Raw genomic sequence first — 7,410 nt, 5'->3', positions numbered from 1 at the left:
TCTCCTCTTCATCGTCTGCAGGGCGTGTTCAAGTTCACAGTCCGACCTCTGGCCTTTTAATGTGTTGTGGGAGCATATCAGGTCACGGCTGTGTGTGTGTGTGTGTGTGTGTGTGTGTGTGTGTGTGTGTGTGTGTGTGTTGTAGAAAGGTGATGCTCGGTGTTGGCGGCCGGCTGAATTATTCACACTCTTCTGTGGTCGTCTCCCCCACTGAAACCTGAGAGGAACCCCCCCCCACCCCACACACACACACACACACACACACACACACGAGGACAGCTGACATCAGCAGATTTGATAGTTTGCAGGAGGTCTCACTGTCTGGATTTCTGGGACCACCACATCAACAGAGTCTTTAAGGGGGAGGGCTGGGGGGTAGGGGGTCCTTTTCAAACATCTGAACACTTTACTTCTTTAATAAATCTATTTCATGATTCATAATGATATGATTCAGTCTTTAATTAAGAAGATAAGATGCTGATTAACACCATCATCTCCATCCTGACGGAGCTTCATTCATCAACATCCACCCAAAACGATATCAGATCAGATCTGGTGGAGGTTCTTTCTCTGGAGCTTTCTGCATCTTCATCACCATCTTCATCAGCATCAACATCTTGGAATCATTTTGTCAAATTAAAATGAATAAAATTAAAATGTGTGCGTTCATTAAAAGATGTCAGCGAGGAGAACCTCCGACCATCTCAGCTCTCGATCCGACAGGAAGAACAAGAAGAAACATGGAGAACCGTCTGGAGGTTCAGAGACTCCAAGATGAAACAATCTGTAACTTCAACAACTTTAATTACTCAGAATAAAGAAAAGTTCCTGAGAAACACAGAAACAGATAAAAGAGGCCGAGACGTCCGGAGAGCTTTAGCGTCTTTATTTTCGTGGTTGTTGCATAGAAATGCACATCTGGTTCCAGTAAATTGAGTTTGTGGACATGGAGTCACTAATGAGGGACGAGACCATCCGTCCACCAGAGGACAAACAACAGAGAGGAGAAGGAAGGAAAAGACGAGAGACACGATGATGGACGAGACGGATGGACGAGGACACGATGATGGACGAGGACACGGCGATGGACGAGACGGACGGACGAGGACGAGACGAATGGACGAGGACACGACAATAAACGAGGACACGACAATGGACGAGACGGACGGACGAGGACACGACGATGGAACTAGTGGACGCTGAACGGAGGCGAGCAGCCGGCACAAAACGTCGGCCGCTTCCATAAAAGAGTCGTAGAGGCACAAGGTTTCAGTCAGTTCAGGTGAGGACGGCGTCTGGTTTCCATGGTGATCTGGGTAGCGAGGGGGGACGATGGGATACGAGTGTGGGACTCAGACGGCTCCGGGCGGCGCTGCGATGCTCCGGGGCGAGAAAAAAATAAAGCTCTCCTTCCTCGAGATTGTCGTGAGTTGGCGACTCCCAGCGTCGCCAAGGCAACGAGGGACGCTTCCTGGAAAGCGATCGGATCGATCGCTCCGATCGATGATCGGCTCCGACGGATGGCTGGATGGGCAGTTTGAAAAACGTCGTACAAAATGAATCCCTGGTTTCATTTGAGAAGAACATTTTAACACAACGGAAATTTCTACATCTGGATTCAATTTCTCTTCTCTTCTCTTCTCTTCTCTTCTATTCTTTTAAAGGACCATGTCACTGTTTCTGCGCATCGTGTTTCGAACACGTGACGTTTTTCTTTCATTTCTTCTGAAATATAAATTTTCGAGACACGAAACTTATAAAAACCTCCAGAATAATGTTCCCGTCGGTTCCCGTCGTCGCTCTGATGATTAAATTGGTTCTTCCTCCATAAACGTTGCTGAACGTTAACAGTGAACATCCCGTGAGGTCGAAGACGAAGGTCGAAGCGTTCGATGAAAAGTGAAACTGAGCCAGAAGACTGAAACACCCGGAGACAAGAGGGAACTTTTAATTTCACCAGAATAAAAGCAGGTGACAGTCTGAATAGTTTTAATTGAATTTTGAATCAAATTATTCAGTTCATACTTCAGAGCAGTTTTATTCAGACGAAGTTCTTCAACTTTATAATCATGTACGAACTGTCGTCGGTTTAAAGTAATTCTGACATCAGTTCGTTCTCAGCGTGTCTATTTCACGTTTTGCTGTTGTCTCTGAAACCGGTTTGAACATCGTTACGTCCAACCGGTCAACCCATCGGTCGGTTCTCAGAACGATGCTCGGCGGAGATTTAAATGAAACGCGTTTTAAAGAACGTCAAACTCTCTGGGAAAGTAAACTCAGCGACGTCGTCCTTTAAGGAAACAGTCGGATCATCAAGAAAGTTTTCTGCCTGAAAGAGACACGAGTCGAAGAAACTGTTTGGTTTCAAAGAGCCGAGCTGCATCGACAGGCGGCGAGTCGAAGGCAGAGGAGCCAGTGGAGGTGAGCGAGACGGGGCGATCGACCCCAGCTGGCCTGAGGGGGGGGGGGGGGGGGGGGGGGGGCGCTCCCAGGTGCTGCTTCCTCCTCCTCCTTCTGAACCGTTCTCATCCTGGAGGAGCGGCAGCTTGTTTGAAGTCCTGCCGGAGGAGGCGGGGGGGGGGGGGGGGGGGGGGGAGTGGGGGGGTCGGTCCTGGATAGTGCTGAGCGCTGCAGTAAAAGGCCGAGGCCATCGATCGGGTCTCCTCCAGGAAAATGCCCGGGAGGAGGAGGAGGAGGACGAGGAGGAGGAGGAGGAGGAGGAGGAGGACGAGGAGGAGGAGGAGGGGGTGCCGATGTTTAAAGTTAGTGAGAGATTGTCGGGTTAAAACCCGGCGAGGCCGCGGCGGTCGTCCGGCGCGTCATCATGGTGGAACACCCGTCAGGTCGATGATGATGATGATGAGCAAGAGTCCCGTGTGAGGGTGGAGTGATGAAGATGAGGAGGTGGGACACGTTTGAGGCATAGAGGGACAGAAACAGAAGAGGAACCAAAAACAGGAACAGAACATCTGGTTTTTGTCATTTTTTTCTCTGGTTGTCTTGGTAACAGCTTTACTAGGCGATTATGGAGGCATGCAGTTATATTCATGATTATCGTACAGTAGTTATAATCAGAGGTCCTGACAGACAGCAAAGGCTACTGGTGGTCAGAAATTTCAACAATTACAAACAATTATTGTATTCAGTGTTCAGAAGAGCATTATAATTATAATACAGTTTCACAGGCACTACATTTGATCTTTTTCAATATATCGTGTAATATGCTGGTTTGCTTTTATTTTTTATTTTTCAGGTTTTTCGTGTAACTCGTTCGGTCCGTCAGAAGCTGGAAACGGAGGGATCGACCGGAAGAGAAGGCAGAGGCTGAAAGTTTCACCGAGTGGATCGAACCAAAGTCCACGTGGGGCGGGGGGGCTCGCAGGTGAGCCGCGCCGCTCGACGCCGGGGGGGCCGTCTTTAGTCGGTGCATAGTTCATGCAGATTAGACTGCGACGCTGTGATGCGCCGGCAGGATGCATGATGGGAAGTTCAGACCGTCGGCTCGGTTCAACACGCGGCGCTGTTCGCAGCGGGATGAATGAATACGTCAGCCGAGAAGCCGTGATGGCCGTTCGTTACCACGGCGACCAGCCTCGGCGTTAGGACCGCTTCATCTCTCCGAAGCGAAGTCATTTATACTTCTTCTCCGACGACGGGAGGACGTCCTCCTTCTCCGACGACGGGAGGACGTCCTCCTTCTCCGACGACGGGGAGGACGTCCTCCTTCTCCGACGACGGGAGGCGGATCGAAGCGTCGGACGACTTGCGATCTCTCCGTCACGTACGAACGTTCTACGAGAACTTTGCGTCCCGCTTTAGTTCGAGATTCAGAGAACTTCATCTGGGACGGATTAGAGACGGATTCTGCCCCTCGTCACATCAAGCCGTTCACGTTCGATTATCCCCGATCTGACGGGGGGAGGGGGGATGGGGATGGGGGGGAGGGGTCACTGCCCAGGAGAATTTGGACAAACATGAAGACGACAAAGACGTTCGCGTAAAAAGCGGCGCCTTCATTCAACCCTGTTTCCTGATGGAGGGGCAGAATTCATCTCGGGGGGGGGGGGGGCATGCTTTGGATTTTAGAGTCGGGGTGGGCGGCCGAGGCTGCAGGCTTCAGGGTGAAGTCTTTGAAACGCCCCCTGCTGGTGAGTGTTAGCATGCTTTGGGTGGAGGAGGAGGTGAAGGAGGAGGAGGAGGTGAAGGAGGAGGAGGAGGTGGAGCTGGGACGGTAGGAAGGACTCGAGCTCTGCTGCGACTCCAGTTGCTCGTTTCTCTGCATCCAAACATGGATGAAAGTTTCATGAAGCGGATCGAACCAAAGTCCGGGGGGGGGGACAGGAAGTGACGAGGACGTTAACGGAAGACAGGAAGTGACGAGGACGTTAACGGAAGACAGGAAGTGACGAGGACGTTAACGGACGACTCAAACGATTCGTACAACTTCAAAGTAAAGAAACGAGCAAAAACTGCGATCGCAGCGTCCTTCGACCGGCGGAGGAGGTGCAGTGATGAGCAGCAGTGGATGGACCTCCGGGAGGAGGAGGAGCAGGAGGAGCAGGAGCAGGAGCAGAGTGAGCAGGAGGAGGAGAGTAAGCAGGAGGAGGAGCAGGAGGAGGAGCAGGAGGTGATCCAGTGAAGAAAGAAACAGATGGAAAAGAAAAAGAATCATGTTGCATAATCAAGCTGTTTATTTCCTGCGTGGGATGAAGAACACAAAAGAAGATGCCGAGATGCGTTTCTAGTCGAACATCCTTCAGCTGTGATGTCATCCTTCAGCTGTGATGTCATCGTCTCCTGCCTAAAACTAAAAGTCTTAAAATGCATAAAAAACGCTCCTTTTCTTACCAATTTTCCTCAGGATTACCAGATTTGAGCTTCAACACTGATGCAACAAATAACCTTCAACAAACATACAGCACACTGTAACATCATTTACAACGGCGTCGCCATGGCAACGCAACACGGTCTGAGTGCAGGAATAATGCGATTTACCATCAACAAAGGAAATTTCTTAAATACATACAAAAAGGAACAAAAGCAAATAAAAGACAAAATCAAGAAAACAAGGAAACAGGAAAGTTTTCAACTTGAATCCAGTTCCCAGAAAAACAAACCAAACCGTTCTATTAATGTGGCCTCGATACAAACAATCAGAAAATTCACAACACTAGTTTTTCCTCATTTAATCAATGTTACAAAAGTCCTGCATTATAAAATAGGGCAGCTTTTAAAATCAGTGTAATTAATAAAACTATACAACATAGAAACAGGCGTCGCTGCCTCGTCTCGCCGGACCGAACTAAACTCACCACAGAACCAAACTGCTGCCCAACTATTGCTTTAAACTCTTTTTCATTTTCTCTTTCTTTAAAAATGGTGCAATTTCGTTGTTTTCTTTAAACACGCAGCCAGAAGTCATTGATTAAATGTTCGGCTGTTTCACAACGGAGGTTTTTTTGACACTTTATAAAAAAATGTCCGTGCAATTTTTTTGTTTTTATTTCCCTTCACTCTCTTTAAGCCCTGAAGCAGTATTTAGTCTTTTATTTAGTTTTTATTTCATAGTTTTTAACTTGTCATTTCATATTTAGTGCAGATAATTAATGCCCAACTCGTGGCTAAAGGCTCGGCAAGAACGGAGACGGGACAAAACACACCGAGAGGGGACGACTCCATCGTTGAGACGCTCGCAGCTCGAACAGGAAACGCTTCGTTTCCCCGCCGTCGCCTCAGAAAACGCCGAATCAGCTGTTTTCTGAGTGATGGAGGAGAAGTCGGACTTGTTTAAGGCTCGCAAAGAAATGAAAGAGCCGAATGTTGTATCGCGGCCGTCTGATAGATTATCGAAACAGGAAGTTAGGAAAAAGAAAGTCAGACGCCCTGAGTGGCGTTGCAGGGGCGGGGCTTCAGGGAGGGGCTTCAGGGCGGGGCTTCAGGGAGGGGCTTCAGGGCGGGGCTTCAGGGCGGGGCTTCAGGGCGGGGCTTCAGGGAGGGGCTTCAGGGCGGGGCTTCAGGGCGGGGCTTCAGGGCAGGGCTTCAGGGCGGGGCTTCACCGGTTTTAGGGACCGACCGCGGCGGTCACGTGCATGCCAACTTTGGTTGAAAGTAAAGAGAAAAGAAAATATAAACAATATAAGACAAAATAAGTGAGTGCAAGCAGGTATTGCATATTTAACGTCCTCGTTATTCATATCTGGGAACAGAAGAAGAAGAAGAACGAACCCAAAATGAAAACAGGAAGACGTGGAAGGAAAACAGTTTTTTGCTGTTCAGAAAAACGCAGCAACAAACGTAGAAGTCGTGAACACGGTTAACGCAACGAATCTACCGGGAAGTGACGGTTATGAAATCCGCTCCGTTAAAAAGACGAAATTTAGTGAAATGAGCACGTTGTCTTCACAGAACTCAGTTTTACGAGTTTTACCTGATTGACTGGAGAAAGAATTAAAATGAGCTAACGAGTGCTTCGGACCGCTAACTCTAAGCTAACGAGCTAATGACTAACTTAACTTAAACCAAAACACTCCAACAGAAAAGCGTAACTGTTAAACTGAATTAGTTCCAGAACAATACGACCTTAAACAAACTTTAAGCGACTGTTAGCGAACGTTACGTCGTGTTTTTGCAGCTAAATGGTGTTAGCATGTACGTTAGCTAACATGCTCAACAGCTGGAAACGTTGTGTTCACTTTACGGCGTCAATTTTCAGCAGTGAAGAAAATCATCGTCACGTGAACTCGGCGAGGTCACAAGGTCACGACGAGTGCTCAGTTCACCAAATGTTGGCGGTGTTGCCATGGAGATGACGGACCTGATTGTAGCTGGTGTAGATTTCACCTGTGAGGACTCGGCTCAGCACTGCAGGTGTGTGTGTGTGTGTGTGTGGGGGGGGGGGGGGGGGCAGCGTGGCCGGACGCTTCGTAATATTCCAGTTAGCCACAAAATCTCCAGAGTGGAGGAAACCAATCAAGGAAACCAATCAAGGAAACCAATCAAGGAAACGAGGAAAACTCTCCACGTTGGATCTGTCGGGACGGACCGAAGCTGAAGGCACATGGAGGAGGAACGAGAAGGTCGGAGAACTAAAACGTAGAATCAGTCAGAAGGAAGGAAGGAAGGAAGGAAGGAAGGAAAGAAGGAAGGAAGGAAGGAAGGAAGGAAGGAAGGAAGGAAAGAGGGAAAGAAGGAAGGAAGGAAGGAAGGAGGGAAAGAAGGAAGGAGGAAAGGAAGGAGGGAAAGAAGGAAGGAAGGAGGAAAGGAAAGAGGGAAAGAAGGAAGGAAGGAAGGAAGGAGGGAAAGAAGGAAGGAAGGAAGGAGGAAAGGAAGGAGGGAAAGAAGGAAGGAAGGAAGGAAGGAGGGAAAGAAGGAAGAAAGGAAGGAGGAAAGGAAGGAGGGAAAGAAGGAAGG

The 7,410-nt window shown here is 48.8% G+C and overlaps 1 protein-coding gene across 1 annotated transcript in view; it reads right to left on the bottom strand.

The window, feature by feature from the left end:
- Window positions 1–4,673: 4,673 nt before the first annotated feature.
- LOC138197595 (nuclear factor 1 A-type-like) overlaps window positions 4,674–7,410 on the bottom strand; it is a gene marked incomplete at its 5' end in the record, with an annotated part of 51,915 nt that continues 49,178 nt past the window's right edge. Inside the window, 1 exon segment of the mRNA XM_069148425.1 lies at window positions 4,674–7,410. This exon segment is cut by the window's right edge and continues 3,083 nt beyond it.

Source organism: Embiotoca jacksoni, unplaced genomic scaffold (assembly GCF_022577435.1).
Source record: "Embiotoca jacksoni isolate LCO1_2020_lvr unplaced genomic scaffold, fEmbJac1.0.p SCAF_142, whole genome shotgun sequence".
NCBI lineage: Eukaryota > Metazoa > Chordata > Actinopteri > Embiotocidae > Embiotoca > Embiotoca jacksoni.
This window is presented reverse-complemented; position numbering and strand designations above follow the sequence as displayed.